This window comes from Octopus bimaculoides, chromosome 13 (assembly GCF_046866305.1).
Source record: "Octopus bimaculoides isolate indiv1 chromosome 13, ASM4686630v1, whole genome shotgun sequence".
NCBI lineage: Eukaryota > Metazoa > Mollusca > Cephalopoda > Octopoda > Octopodidae > Octopus > Octopus bimaculoides.
Window position 1 is genome coordinate 25,255,026 of NC_142940.1, and position 16,809 is coordinate 25,271,834.

Genomic DNA, 16,809 nt, shown 5'->3' on the forward strand with positions numbered 1-16,809 from the left:
GCGTGGCCGTTTTCGTGCGGGTGACACGTAAAAGCACCCACTACACTCTCTGAGTGGTTGGCGTTAGGAAGGGCATCCAGCTGTAGAAACTCTGCCAAATCAGACTGGAGCCTGGTGTTGCCATCCGGTTTCACCAGTCCTCAGTCAAATCGTCCAACCCATGCTAGCATGGAAAGCGGACGTTAAACGATGATGATGATGATGATGATGTATGTGACAAATATATTTATATATTTGTTTATTTCTCTATTTATTTTATTTACTTATTTATTTTATACATCTATCTGTATTTCTCATAAGTATCACAGGTAAGTGCATATATGTCTATTATGTGTGCATTACCCTGTATACTTCTGTGTATTATTTATGTCTTTTTTTTTTGTTGCGTTTTCATTTTTCCTCTCTCTTCTCATCCTGTCTGTCTTTGGTTATTTGGCCTGGTGGTGGGTGTTACTGCTCCATTTGTGTTTTCTATTGAGGCTCGGTCTGTCTACTGCTATGTGTGTAACAGGATGTATAATAGGCAGTATGGACGCAGTGTCCCTATACCCACCCATTAACGTTGATTTTTCTGTACAGAAATATGTGGAGGTGATCAGTGAGAGTGCTGTGGAGTTCCGTGGTATTGACACAGAAGAACTAGGCCTCCTCCTGAGACTGGCATGTGACAATGACTACTTAGATAAACAAGACCGTAGTTGTTTCTGCCCCATTAGATCAATAAGAGGCAGACCCCTACTATAACTTCTATGACCAAGAAGACCCCCAAAGAGAGATGGAATGGGCAGACCAGAGCTATACGGACTCCTGAAAATAAAGATCAGGTTAAAAAGATGGTCACACATGCGTGGGTGTGAGTGCCAAAACTACACTCAAGGGCCATATATTTAAGTTTAATAGCAAGATATACACCCAAGAGGAAGGTGCAGCCATCGGTGTCAGTATCGCTGGCAAAGTAGCTAACTTATTTATGGTGTGGTGGGACTTAAAGAGAAATTAGCAGAGAACTTCATAAACCTAACCATGTACTCCCACTATGTGGATAATATCAACATAGTAGCCAAAGCACCCTACAAGACAATGTCAATGATCTAGAAGTCAACACTATGGAGAACATCCAGCAAATAGCTAACCTCATCCACCAGAGTATAGAAATAACAATAGACTACCCTAGTAAGCACCCTAACCATAGATTACCTGTTTAGACACTGAATTCTGGCTAAAAATGAAGAACGGTAAGGTCCAGATCCTTCGCGCACATTATGCCAAACCCATGGCCTCTAAGTATTAGGTCGTCAAGTGTGAAATTTGTAGTAAGGTATATGGTAAACTTTGACTGCTGCTCATTTTGCGCCATTATTATATTTTAATGATCTTCATTTTTTGTTAGAAAGCTGACATATCTATTTTTATATTCTAACTCATTTTGTATTTTATAAAGTATTTATAAATCATTTTTTGCTGTTTTTGTTTAGAGATGCATGGGTTGGAAATTCATACAGTTTTGAAATAGTTCTTTCTTGGAAATACAGCATCACAGACAGCTCGGAATATTAATGGAATATTTCATTCTAATGTTATTACACAGCAGACGGTATCATATTGGTTTGCAAAATTTTGTTCTAGTAACTTTGACCCCACAAATGAGCAACACGGTCGACCAGAAACAAAGGTGGATAATGACAAACTAACAGTCACCGTCGAGTCAGATCCATTTCAAAGTGCCCGTGAATTATCAATGTTGTTTGGTGTTAGCAAGCAAATAATATTGACTCGCATAGTTCAAATTGGTAAAGTGAAAATTTGGATAAGTAGGTTTCACATGAACTCAATGAAAATCAGAAGCAGCAACGTTTGGAAGCTTGCATTATGCTACTTTCTCGTCACAAAAATGAATCATTTTTGAATTGAATTGTAACATGTGATGAGAAATGGATCCAATACAACCATAAATCTTCAGCACAATGGCTGGACGAAGATGAGCCACCAAAACACAGTTCAAAAAGCCAAATTCATCAAAAGAAGCTGATGTTGAGTGTTTGGTGGTCTGGCACAGATGTGATCCATTATGATTTCATTAAACCTGGCTCATCAATCACGGCCGAAGTATACTGCAGCCAACTGGACCAAATGATGCAAAAACTTACCAATAAACAGCCTAGATTAGTCGACAGACCCACTTCTATTTTATTGCAGGACAATGCCAGACCACACATCACAAAAATGACATTGACGAACTACAGAAATTGAAGTTGGAAGTTTCCCATCATCCACCATACTCACCTGATCTTGCTCCCACTGACTGCCGCTTCTTCCAGAATTTGGATAATTTTTTGATAGGAAAAAAATTTTATTCTGACAATGCTGTAAAACAGGCCTTCCAAGATTTTATTGACTCCAGATTGCCAGGCTTTTACAGTTCTGGGCCAGACAAGCTACCACTGAAATGGCAAGAGTGTATTGACAATATGGGCGCATACTTTGATGAATAAAATTATTCCTTGTATTTATAAAACAGCAAACTTTTTATCTTTTCTACAAATTTCATACTTGATGACCTAATACCTTGTTCACAAGAATGCAGTGATTGCGAACAACACCAAGTTCAGTGTTCTTATAGCTTGACTTGTAGAGAGTGATGAGGAATGTGGCTTGCATGTGTGACCCTATGGAATTGGAAAGACACATATAACACTTCATCCACCGCATGCAGTTCTCTGGCTACAACGAAAGGGACAGGATTAGAGTGTATAAAGGACCCAGGACTAAGTACAACGCCATCATAGAGAGTGATGCTAAGGGGATCTGCCTGCTGTACAGGAGTAAATTCTGGAACAGCACAGAAAGGACCAATAATAAGATAAATAAAGTCAACACTTTGTATGACAACAAAAAAATACCAGAGTGTCATGTTCATCAATGCTACCCCTGACGGCGAACTAGCATACCTTTTTAGAAAAACATTAAGTAAGGCTAATCTACGAATTAAAGTAGTAGAGGGGCCTGGCGCCCCATTAAAATCCCTGATCTGCAATACCTATCCCTTTGATTAAGTTCCCCTGTACAGAGTACAATTGTATTGTATGTAGGATGAACCCACGGGTTACTGTAAGATTAGGAATGTAGTGTATAGCTTTCGATGTACTGAGGGACGGTGCAGAAACATGACAACTGCCTACATTGAAGAGACTGCACGCAGCATAAGAGAGCGTGTAGGTGAATATTGGTGAGAGCCCAAAGAAGGGAAAAGCTCGTCAGTGCTCTACCAACATGCTCGGGAAGAACATGGAGGCTCAATTAGAGGTTAAGGTATTATCGATACATAGAACTGACATGACACTTAGACAGATTACAGAGTCTACACACATAGAAGTAGACAGACCGAGCCTCAATAGAAAACATGAATGGAACAGTAACACCCACCACATGACTAAGGACAGAAGGTATGAGAAGAGAGAAGAAAACGAAAAAGCAAAAAACTCGTAAATGATACACAGAAACATACAGGGTAATACACACACAGTAGACGTATATGCACTGACATGTGATACTTATGAGAAATACAGATAGATGTATAAAATAAATAAATAAATATCTTACTATAATAGGCCTTATGTCCGTCAGTCCGTGACCTTTTCACGGCCAAATGACTGGTCACCCTTGCACAAAACTTGGCAGTCATACTAAGGACGTCTCAAGAATGGTTTATATCATGTTTAAATTTTTTTTATTGGAAAGACTTGCTATACTGCTTCGATTCGTACGAAACTAAGGAAGCCATTTCGTAAAAGATTTCTTTTATTTATTTCTTTTCATTCTCTGTGTGTGACAGCAAAGGGACATTGTTTGATAGGAAGTGTGTTGATGGGGTGTGTGACAGAGACAGACAGAGAGAAACACACGCACACACACAGACAAATGGAGAAAGAGAGACAAAGACTATGTGTATGCCTGTGTGTGCGTTTTTTTTTAACCCATGAGCTACAACGATGTCGATTTCACCCAGCACACACAACAAAAAACATACATAAATAAAAACAAATTATACGGAAATCGGCCACAGTAACAAAAACCGAAATGGCATTTATAAAAGTTCAAACAGTACTTTCAATTCTTCTTTCATTATTATCTCTACAACGGTTCTGGGTGTTGATGGGGTGTGCAACACACAAAGTGTCTGAGAGGCACGCAGTGACACAGAGAGAGAGAGAGAAAGACAGAGAAAAACACTGACACACAGAAACAGAGAGAAAGACACAGTGTGTGTGTGTGTGTGTGTGTGTGTGTGTGTGTGTGTGTGTGTGCATATGTGCGTGTATGTGAGTTTTCTTTTACCTCATCAATACATTGATGGGATGGGCGAAACAGAAAGTGTGTGACAGAGAGAGAGAGAGAGAGAAACACAAACAGGCAGAAAGAGAGAGAAAAAGACAGCGTGTGTGCATTTCTTTTAACCCCATCAACACATTTCCTCTACAATGTCAATTTGGTGCAGCACCCAAGACAAAAAAATAAATAAAAACAATACTGTTAATGACCACCTGATTAATAACTTCCCAGGAGAAAGTTGACAATATCTAAGTTCGGACACTATAGTCAATGGGAATTATCACCAGTATCCACAGGATTTCCTTAACAACTTGAATCCATCAGGACTACCTACCTATGCATAGGATCTCATTGAAAAAGTACTGTCCTATAATGTTCCTATGAAATTTTGACCCTGCCAATGGACATTACAACGGAACAAGATACACCATCACACAGCTCAATTGTCACGTCATTGAGGCAGTAATAGCAATTGGCCCTCACAGTGGTAAGTGCCTGTTTATACCTCAGATACCACTGGTACCCCCACCTCCGACAACCAGTTTCCCTTCCAATTATGATGCAGGCAGTTTCCCATCAAACAAGCCTTCTCATTCACAGCTAACAAGTCTCAGGGCCAGACTTTAGATCGAGTTGATGTGTTCTGCCCACTCCGATATTTACACATGGTCAGTTGTATGTCACTATGAGCAGAGTAACGGACTCAGCTAATTTGAAGATTAGTGTTGATCAAACACAAAATATCATTTACAAAGAAGATTTGTAAATGTAATAATATCATGAATATGTACTATGTAAAGTAAAGCTGTACATAAGTATAATCAAAACCAACCGTTATTTATATTTCATTACATTTCCCATGCCATATTTCAGTATAAATACATTCATACTTAAAGTTGTTATTATTTTCCACCCTCCTTTCATTTCCCATCGTAGATGGGTAGGTTTGCTATAGGAAAATAGGCAGCCGGAGAACATGAATGTTACAGCAATTATGTGCTCCTGAAAAACCCTTCTGACATAAACTTTAAAAATACAATAGACATAGTGTGTAAAATTTTTAGTAAGAAAAGCTCATTGTGCAATACACACTGGAAATGTTTGAACCTAGAAAAGAACAACGAGGCGGACTACATCACGTATGCTGGTAGAGTTAACAGAGAATGTGAAAAGTTTAAACTGAACAAATTAATGCCAGATATGTTCAAGTGCCTGCTATTTACTCAGAGACTAACTGCAGAAAATGACACAAAAGTAAGAACAAGAATTCTCACTAAGCTGGAACAAAACCAAGTTGTAACCTTACAACAAGTGTCAGAAGAGTGTGAAAGAATTGTAGATTTAAGGCATGATACAGAGAAAATTAAACATAAAGATTGCACCCAAGTGAAACAAGTGCATTGGAAAATACAAAACAGGCAGAATAGAAATCAAGTGTGTACTAAGATACAGTACAGACAGGACAAAAATCAGGAAACAAACCCATGTTTTGCATGTGGAGGTCTAGACCTGTGAAAAAGCTGCCCATTCAAGAAAGTGGAATGCTTCCTTTGTGGAAAAATTGGACATGTAAAAGTGCACTGAAAAACCAAGATGACAAAATGTTGGAACAAAGGAAAAAGAATAAACAAGATGTCATCGAAAGAAAATGGTAATATAATATAGAAGAAATTTGTAAATGTGAAAATTGAAAAAGAGTAAAAATGCAGTTAAACACTGGAAGTGATATTACCAGCATGAATGAAAAAACTTGGAAGTATATCAGTAAGCCAAAATTAAGTAAATCTACAAAAGTAGCACACGATGTTATGAGCAAAAGACTGTATTTTGTAGGTGAATTTGTGTGTAACGTAACATTTTGTGACCAAATGAAAATGGCAAAATATATCTGTTCAAAAATTCAGTTAATCTATTTGGCACAGAATGGATGGAACTATTCAAATTGTGGAATACGCCCATATGAGTTTTGTGTGAGAATATAGTCAGTTCATTCGAAGGTTCAAATGTGGTTGAGGGATTGAAACAAAAAAATAAAACATTTATTTCCAGATGTTTACCTTGAGAAACCGGGCTACTGCACAAAAACAAAGTCAAAAATTGTAGTAAAACAAAGTACAATACTTGTATTTAAGCCAAAATAGAATGTATCGTTCACAGTAATAGAACAGGTAAATAAGGAACTTGAAAGATTTGAAAGCCTAGGAATAATCGAGAAGACAGACTACTCAGATTGGGCAGCACCTACGCTCTACATAAAAAAGAAAAATAATAAATTAAGAGTTTGTGCAGATTTTTCAACAGGGTTGAATGATTGCTTAATCTCACATAACTACCCATTGCCAAGTCCTGAGGAAGTGTTTGCAAAATTGAATGGAGAGAAATTCTTCTCAAAATTTGACCTCTTGGAGGCGTATCTACAAATCCAAATAGAAGAATGCTCACACTTATTAACCATTAATACAGACCGTGACTTATTTAAATTTAAGCAGCCTCCCTTCAGTGTAAAAGTGGTTCCTTCCATATTTCAGCAAATAATGGATACAATGCTGGGTGACTGTGATTTTGCTATCAGCTATTCAGATGATATCCTAATAAAAAGTGAATCACATGAGCAACATGTGGAACACGTTAAAAGGGTATTCAAGAAGATTAGAAAATACAGCATCAAATTTATGGAAGAAAAATACAAGATCTTTTTGTAAAAAATTAAATACTTAAGCCAGATAATAGATAAAATGGACAAAAATTGGATCCACCCAGAGAAACTTCAATAAAAAAGAAATGCCCATGCCGAATAATGTAACTATGCTACAAGCATTTTGGGGTTTAGTAAATTCATATCAAATTTACATTCCCAATATACATAATGTGTATTTCATGCTGACTATTGCATTGAAGCAATATTGACAACTCTTCTGACATACTAACTGGAAGCTCACAGCATCTTTTATGCTATAAGTATATATAAACTCTGAATGGCTCAGTGTTGGTAAAAACAAAGTGTAACATGGTGAAAAATTATAATACATTTTTCAGGAGGAAAAGAAGTTATTTCTCAGGATTTGATTTAGCCATGTAAGTTGTACATGTGTAAATAAATCATTCTTTAGTCCAAAAATAGATACAACCACATTGTCAAAATGAATTTCTGCTCATGAGTGCAGTGTCCAAGTATCTTGCTTTTTGGGTTTAGCAAAGCATTCAAGTTGTATGTATTTTTTAGAATGCTTCTCCACTCTGTCAAGCAGAGCCTGCAGATACTGCACAGACCATTCTAGCAACATCCAGTTGATTTTGTATGACATTGCTTCCCTTTTATTTGCTATATATATCTGGCTAACATTGGAACATTGCAGCTTTCTTGGGTTCTAAAAGAGGATTTGTGATTATTCAGCCTGGCCTTCAAGAGGCTCTTTGTCACTCTGACATATTTCTCTCTGTGTTACTCCATTGTTGGGGGACACCATCTCTGCTTCATAGATCACAACTTCTATGTTGCAACTGTAAACTCTACATAAGCATCCTATCTCTACCCAGGGCCGGGCCTTGAGGGTACTTGTTAATACTTTTTTGATACATGCCTATTGTATATTTTCCTTTACCTATGATCCTGTGTAAAATCCTTATCCTCTAATCTAAGGAAAGCCCTTCCCATACAGGTTTTCATATTGAGTGAGAACAGGGGAGGAGGCAAACCAGAAAATTTTAATGACTGTGCTTTCTCTTATGGATGTTAGAATTGGATAGATAAATGATGTGGTCTTAAACCCACTGGCTGCCAGCTCTTCATTGTCACATCATCAGAAACATCTTTGAGAATAGGCTTGAAGTCCTCCAACTGACACCCTTTACAAGAATTTTAAACTCTATAGGTAGGTGGCAGGTGGCCTTTTGTTTGATTTGAAGTTGTGTGTGTGTGTGTGTGTGTGTGCGTGCGTACATGCGTGCATGCACGAGTGTGTGTGTGTACATGCATACATGTATGTGGGTAAGTATGTGTGCATGTGTATAATATATACAGATAAACAACTTTACAACAAATGAGTAAGTATCTAAAATCTGTTTATATTATCATAACATTATCTATTTTTATCATTGTTTTTCATTATACTCTCTAGGTCATAATTTGTGTTCTATTTTATTTTTTCTGATTACAATATTTCATATCTAATACCTGAATATAACCTGTATTATACATAAATATGCACTTGCATATACATTCACATACATGTAAGTGTGTGTGTGTGTTTTCATTTTGGAGCAACGTAAATCACAATAATATGGTATGATGCAACAGGATAGCTAGATTCATAACTCTCAAATCAGTTCACAATAGTAGAACAACTAGGATTGAACATTGACCCTGTCATAAAAATACCCACCTATAGATATATCAGGCTACCAGGAATAAGAGCTTGTGAAGGTCATTGTGACACACTTTTCCATCATACTAACTACATAACTAAATCATTTGATATCTCCTGTAGGTTTTAAGTTAATAAATCTTAATAATATCTATAATAATAATATTTATAAGATAAATTTCAACAGGCTTTAACTTATTTTGACTTACTTATAAACCATTTTATTAAGTAATGTCAATATTTGACTTCTTTCCTCATTTACTAGTGTGTGTGTGTGTGTGTGTGTGTGTGTGTGCGTATACAAGGTCTGATCAATAAGTATCTGGACTGTTGCCATAGTAATGAACCTATAGCACATAGAGCAAAGTCACTTGGCAAATATTGGCTTTGAACTCTGCTGTACATGAGCACTAAGTTTTAACGTTCTAGCTCACTTTCGCTGTTTTCAGCAGTGCTTAGAAGGAAGGTGTGTAGCGTGTGATCATCACATTGACTATGACAGAGTAAGTTGTCATGGCGATATCTGCTCAGAAGCCGAATCAAAGTTGCAGAAAGTGTATAGAGAGGAGTGCATGAGCCACACACACAAGTGTACGAGTGGTTCAGACATTTCCAGGATGACTGAAAAAAATGTTGATACTGATGAAGGTTCTGGGAGACCCACAACCAGCAGAACTGGGAAAACCATCACAGATGGGCTTGCAGCAGTGAGGAGAAATTATCAAATCATCCATGAGTTATCAGAGGATGTGCAGATTAGTTATGGTTCAGTTCAATCCATTATTACTGAAGATTTGGATATGATAGGAGTGTCTGCAAAGTTTATGCCAAAACTGCTTTCATCTGACCAAAGAGACACTTGGGTTTCAGTTGCACAAGATCTCCTTGATTGTGTCAAGAACAATGAAAACTTTTTGGAAACTTTGCATAGGCCTTTGAACAGTTATCGTCAAACTTTAGCAAAATTTGATGCAATTTCTCTGCTCAATTTTCTCTATCATGGTCAATGCAAAGTGATCACAAACTACACATGTTCCTTCCAAGCACTGCTGTAAACAGTGGAAGTGAGTAAGAATATTAAAACTTAGGGCATATACACAGCAGACTTCAAAGTCAATCTGTACCAAGTGGCTTTACCTTGCATGCTTTAGCTTTGTCACTATGGCAACAGTCCGGATCCAGATACTTATTAATCGGACCACATAAATGGAAGCTGTATATGTTTGGCCTGTTTACATATTGTGACACACTCAATTGAACTCATCCCAAAACATTCATTTAGTCAACTGTACCTTCAAATCATGACATCTGAGGAAGCATTATTACATATTTCCATATATTATGGCATGTATTACATAACACTGTATGGATTGTGTAACATTGTATGAGATACAGAATAAGAATATTGTCCGTTTTACAGAAACAATAGTAATGTTAATTTGACTTCTCCTTTCTTCTTTTAAATTATTACTTTTATTACTCACTCTGCTGGGCTTATTTTAAGCTGACTGGATCTTACCTTGGAGTTGTGCTTCTGTTTACATCAACTGAAGTCTTATAGAACTCCTTTTGATATTGGAATACTATGCTATAGCCAAGGACCAGCATGATGTACTTGTGAGGGGAATATCTAGGATTATAATTATCCTTTCTATCAATCAATCAATTAAAATATTTGTGTGTGTGTGGTGAGAGAGAGAGAGTGTGTGTAAAAGTAAAAGAGATGACACATGAAAAACGAGGATTATGTTATGAACTTCATTAGCTTACAGCTATTTCTGCCATAAAATGCAGTGGATTCATAGTTGAGTGACTGAATAACACCCTATAGCTTTATTGAAGCCTCGAATATGAAGTGCAATATATATATATATATATATATATATATATATATATATATATATATATATATATATAATATTAGGGACAAAATCCAAAATTACAGGTAAAAAACTCAATTAAAATCAATTTATAAAAAATTAAAACTAAATTGAGCCTTATAGATAAAGTATATATAAAATATATAGTTTTAGGGAAAATAACCAATTTTCAAGAACTCATCGATGAAAATCCACTATCACATATAGAAAAATTAATAATTAAAAGCACAATAAATGAGTATAATATAAAGTAAAGTAAATATCATAAGATAAAAATAATAAAAACATTACACGTGTTTCATAACCAATTTTCAAATAGAAAAGAAATTTAAATCGATTAAAATCAATTGAAATTATCAAAAATAAATTCTATTCAAAAATATAGCTACTCGTCAGATCGTAAGTAGAACAATAATTAGATATATATCTCAACCAACAATAAGTACCAAATGAATTAATATGAAATACTTATTATATAAAGATAGAAAAATTATTTTAAAAATTTCATAATATCAAAATAATAACCATTCAATAATCATCCCTTCATCCATTATAATAACATGTATATTATATACAAAAAACATCTTACATAAATTATCATTGTTTTAAATTATCATTGTTTTAAATACAAGTTGAACGAAGTTTAAGTTTAAAATAATAATGAAGATAAAATTAGTACATATTTAACTGGTGTAATAGTTAAAGCTATACTATTTAAAGCTAAAGACGTTTATTTAATTATAATTAAAGATCAATTGAATAATAGAAAAATACAAGATTATTTATTTCTACAAACGTAATAATAAAAAATATGAATGAAAAAATTATGAATGGAAAAATTATGAATGAAAAAATTAGGAAAGAAAAAATTATTAAGAATAAAAGATTAAACTTTATATATATATACAAAGTTTTGATTTAAAAAAACTTTAACGATATTATAAACTATAAAGATTAATAATTAATCAAATATTATTAATCAAAAATAATCGAAAATATATCAACACTATTCAAATCGAAGTTCTAATATTATGTTGAAATGAAACTATAACTTCTAAATAATTTAGTGTTAAATAAGTTATCTATTAAAAATAATCTATAAAGAACCAAATGAATAGTATAAAAACAAGAATACATATTATTTACAAATAGTAGAAAATCTTTAGCAAAGTGAAAACAGTACTTATCCAAATTTTTCCGTAATTTTAATTATTAATTTTTCTATATGTGATAGTGGATTTTCATCGAGGAGTTCTTGAAAATTGGTTATTTTCCCTAAAACTATATATTTTATATATATATATATATTTTATATATATATATATATATATATATATATATATATATATATATATATATATATGTATATATGTATGTATGTATATATGTATGTATGTAGCAGATCCTGAATACCTTCAACCGAGGATACAGTGGCCTTGGTCTCACCATTAACTCTAAGAAGACTCAGATTCTGTACCAACCAACTCCAAATGACCCAACCAGAAGAGAACCATCAATCAAGCTTGATGAAACAACCCTTAAAAGCATGGACCACTTTCCTTAATCTTGAGAGTCATCTCTCATCAAATCTTGACCTGAGTGATGAAATTTAGCATTGTTTGAAGTGCGCTAGGACTGCCTTCAGCTGTCTCCATGAAGAATCTTTGAAGACTGTGACATCAGAAGCGACACCAAAATGGTTGGGTACAAAGCAGCGGTCATCCCAACACTCCTGTCTGTATCTGAAACCTGGACAACATACCATTGCCATCTGAAAACGTTGGAAAAGTTTCATCAAAGATGTCTTCACAGTATCCTGAACATGAACTTGGAAGACAGAAGAACAAATGTCAGCATCTTGAAAGCAGCCAAAACAGCAAGCATCGAGGCTCACAGCATCAAGAGTCAATTGTATGTATGTATGTATTTGTATAGGGACAATTCACAAACAAACAAAAAAAGACAAAGACAGGTGGTGTAGAAAACAAACAGATGTATTAGTATAACACTCGGGAACTGAAAAAGTCTTTAACGTTTCGAGCCTACGCTCTTCCACAGAAAGGAACACAGAAAGAAACAAGGAGAGAAAAAAATGTGTAGTGGTTAGCGATCTATCATGGCGAATGTATATATTTGTATGTATATGTGTGTGTGCATACACACGCACACACACACATACACAGCCTTTTCCATTATACTAACCAGGTAACAGAAAAAACAACTTAAAGAGAGATATAACAGAGACCTAAGGACAAAATGATTTAGTTTCTTTCAGCTGTTGATAGAGCCCAACAGCACAACTTTATAACAAACATTTCCAATTCATGAACAACAATACAGCAAAAGCTTTTAGTCTTTCCATGTGCTAGGATTTACTCATAATATCTGAGGATCTTTCATGTTATATCAGGGAAGTTAAACATCCTTTTCTAAATGATTACAAATTCTCAGCAAAGAACTAGAGCAACCCACATAAGTGTATTACTCATATATCTAAAACAGGGCAGCTGCTGCCCACATAAACATTCTAAACCTCATTAAAAAGTTGCCATCTGTCTCCTTGGCAAACTTTCACTCTCTAACATATTACAATATTTAACTCAGAAACAAGATACAATGGAGGTGCAGTACTGATTCACAGTATCTCCCTCATGTTTGTCTGTTGCTACTACAACAGTTCTTGATCCTCTGGACTAGTAAGATGTTTACAAACTTTGCATAAGTCCATCTGGTGTATCCATATCTTCTCCTCTTATCATCTGTCCTGTGTTTCATTCTTCAGATACAGCATTAAGCACTTAATCCTTCCTTTCTTGAACAAAGCTTCCTAGATCATTTTACCATTCCACATATTCCCTGTATCAGATAAGCTTAAGTGAATATCACCTGTATAGATCACCAGTTTAGGAGGAATGCAAAGATACAAATACAATAGGCCTCTCTAGGTTCAATAATAGGTTATTTACAGTGGCAAACAATATCACTGATTTCATTGGATGTAGCAAGAAAAACGAGAAGAGAGAATTTGTTATCAGATTTATTTGTTGGTGATGGTGGTTAAAATAATCTTTTCTACTCTAGGCACAAGGCCTGAAATTTTGGGGGGAGAGGCCAGTCGATTAGATCGACCCCAGTACACAACTGTTACTTAATTTATCGATCCTGAAAGGACAAAAGGCAAAGTTGGCCTCAGCGGAATTTGAACTCAGAACGTAAAGACAGACGAAATACCACTAAGCATTTTGCCCAACGTGCCAACAATTCTGCCAGCTCACCACCTTAGGGAGGTTAAAATAATGAAATGGATCTACCAAGGTGACAGTTTATCATCTCTATTGTTATTGTCCTTATATGTGTGATACCTTTAATGTTGATTTTGTAAAATATGGGTATTGGGTGTGACTCAGAAAAGAAAAGTCTAAATAGGCCATCAAGTATTGATGGAAAGAACAAAGATCAAAGCTACCAAATATTCATGTCTGGAAAGAGCAAAGATTAAATACATGCATTAGTAAACAATATTCATATATATATATATATATATATATATATATATATATATATATATATATATATATATATATATACAGCAAATATATAGGTATGGGTTTTAGGATTAGAAATATGTAATGTGAATATCTTACAGAGAAAACATAGAAAACATTTTACAGAGAAAACAGAGGACAGTGGATACAAATATTTTTGTATACTGATAAAACTGAGGAAAATGAAATGAAAAAGGACAAGGCTGGTTATGTAAGATTACAGTAATAAATATACAACTTCCCTTGATGATGGGGCATGGAACATGAATTACTAAATGAAGCTAAAAAGAAATTAGAAGGATTAAAATAATGAAAGACAATGGCTATGACAAGTTCATGGCAGCCAAGAAGTGGTAAAAGAGATGAAGAAAAAGTGGGGAGGTAAATTAATATAAGGTTAGTTTAAAAAGTGAAGCAAATAAGTAAACATCATTGGAATGGATACAAAGGTCAAACATCAAGCCTTAACATGTGAAGCACAAGAGTTATCCCTCAGAATTAATTATGGGAAATATAACATTGTAAATTTTGCAGAGTCACCATTATGCAGAGTCTTTGAACTGAGAGAAGAAACAGACCCCTTTCAAATGAGTGCAGTACACTAACATAAAAGAAATACAAAAGGAATATATGATAAAATTCCCAGGATAGTGTACTGGAAGTTGTGGGAGAAACATAAATTACACATGAAAGAAAAGTGATATGAATACTGGCCTGACTCAACATTAGAATGAAATGAATGCACACGTGTGTGTGGGAGTGTGTGTATCAGGTATTCTCTCATGCACCTCATGATCACATTTGATATTAAAGCAGCAGTAATACACATACATATTTATACATACATACATATGTATTGGGTTGAGGAATAATTCATGAGCTTTTGTTTTTCAAATTCAAAAATGCATGCAGAAATAAAACACATTGGCAAAATGTTTTATGTTATTTGAAAGAGTCTTTTTTGCTCTGTGAGATAGTGGGTTTTGATTTTTTAATTTTATTGATTTTCCTGTATTTTCAGATCATTAGAATGGAAGATCAAGTGAACAAAACTGAGCTTTTTGACACTATTTGCCTTTTACATTTAATTGAGGTATGAAGCCCACCAAAGCTGCTCATGAGATTTGTATTGTGTATGGAGGAGTAATGCCTCAAAGTACCACCCACCATTGGTTTGCATGCCTCAAAACAGGAATTTTGGCCTCAAGGACTGATCACACACCAGTTGACCAATTGAGTTCAATGAAGAGCAATGGAATCAATTTCTTCACGAAAATCCATTTGAAATGACCAGAGAATTGGCAGAGGAGATGGATCATGATAAAAAAAAAAAAAAAAAAAACTGTGGTGAACCACCATCACTGGGCAAGGTTCATCAAACTCAATTGGTGAACCACCGTCAATGGGCAAGGTTCATCAAACTCAATTGGTGAACTGGTATGTGATCCATCCTTGATCCATCCATTTTTGAAGCCCGCAAACCAATGGCAGGCGGTACTTTGAGGCATTGCTCCAATTTACTCAGATGTACAAATGTGTTGCAATGTCACTGGTGCCAAGCTGTATCAGCCTTTGCCTTTCTCTTGGATAACATTGGCGGCATGGAGAGGGGAGGCTGGTATGCTTAGATGACTGCTAGTTTTCCATTAACACCCTTACCCAGATTGGTGCCTGGAGGGGAACTTTCTAGGTGTAATCCCATGGTCATTCATGACTGAAGGGGGTCTTTATTCTTTATATAATATAAAGTGTATAATAGGCTTTCTCTCTGTTTCTGTGTACCAATTCAACTTATCAGATCATCCCATAAGTTCTGTCTGATTTTACCTTTTTTTTAAATTGAATGAAATTTAGTAGTATTTTAGAATGTCTAATGGAATTTAAAATTATTTTTATGCATTTGTGTACATTTAAACTAATTAAATATTATTTTACAGAATAATAGAATTAAAATTTCTTTGATTAAAACTCTTTCTCACATGGAAGTATCCAAAGGGCATTTGAGGCACATAATGCTTTATGAGTACAAAAAAGGAAACTCTACAGCCGAAGCGACTCGAAACATACACTCAGTTTATGGGAAAGAATGCTTGAATGAAAGAACTTGCAGAAGACAGTTTGCAAAATTCAGAAGTGGAGATTTCAGCCTTGAAGATGAAGATCGATCAGGGCATCCAGTTGAGTTTGATGATAAACTCTTTGAGGCATTACTTGAAGAAAATCCTGCATTATCAGTTGAAGAATTAGCAATAAAGCTTAGTTCAAACCATACAACTGTTTATTGTCATCTTCAACAATTTGGAAAGGTTCCTGAACTTGGAAAATGGGTGCCTCATGAATTGTCTGAAACCAACCGCAAATCCCGAGTTGACATCTGCTTTTCTCCCCATTCTCATGAACTCATTTCACCCTTTTTGGATAGAGTTGTGACTGGTGATGAAAAATGGATCTTCTATCGAAATGTTAAACGTCATATACACTGGCTTGGTAAAAGGGAAAAAGCTCAACCACAACCGAGAAGGGAACTTCATTGGAAAAAGGTTCTTCTCTCTATCCACCTAATGCAACAATGAATGCCCAAGTCTACTGTCAGCAATTAGAGCATTTGAACCAAGCTTTGAAGAAAAAAAGACTCGCTTTAGTGAATCGAAAAGGAGTGGTGTTTCATCAGGACAATGCGTGACCCTACAC

General features: G+C 35.2%; 1 long non-coding RNA gene across 1 annotated transcript in view; it reads left to right on the forward strand.

Annotated features, from left to right (window-relative positions):
* The first annotated feature begins 571 nt into the window (after positions 1 to 571).
* LOC149132841 (uncharacterized) overlaps positions 572 to 16,809 on the forward strand; it is a 34,959-nt gene continuing 18,721 nt past the window's right edge. Inside the window, exons 1-2 of the long non-coding RNA XR_016243983.1 lie at positions 572 to 8,201; positions 15,140 to 15,211. This is a non-coding gene — a long non-coding RNA (uncharacterized LOC149132841). The remainder of the gene's footprint in view (positions 8,202 to 15,139; positions 15,212 to 16,809) is intronic.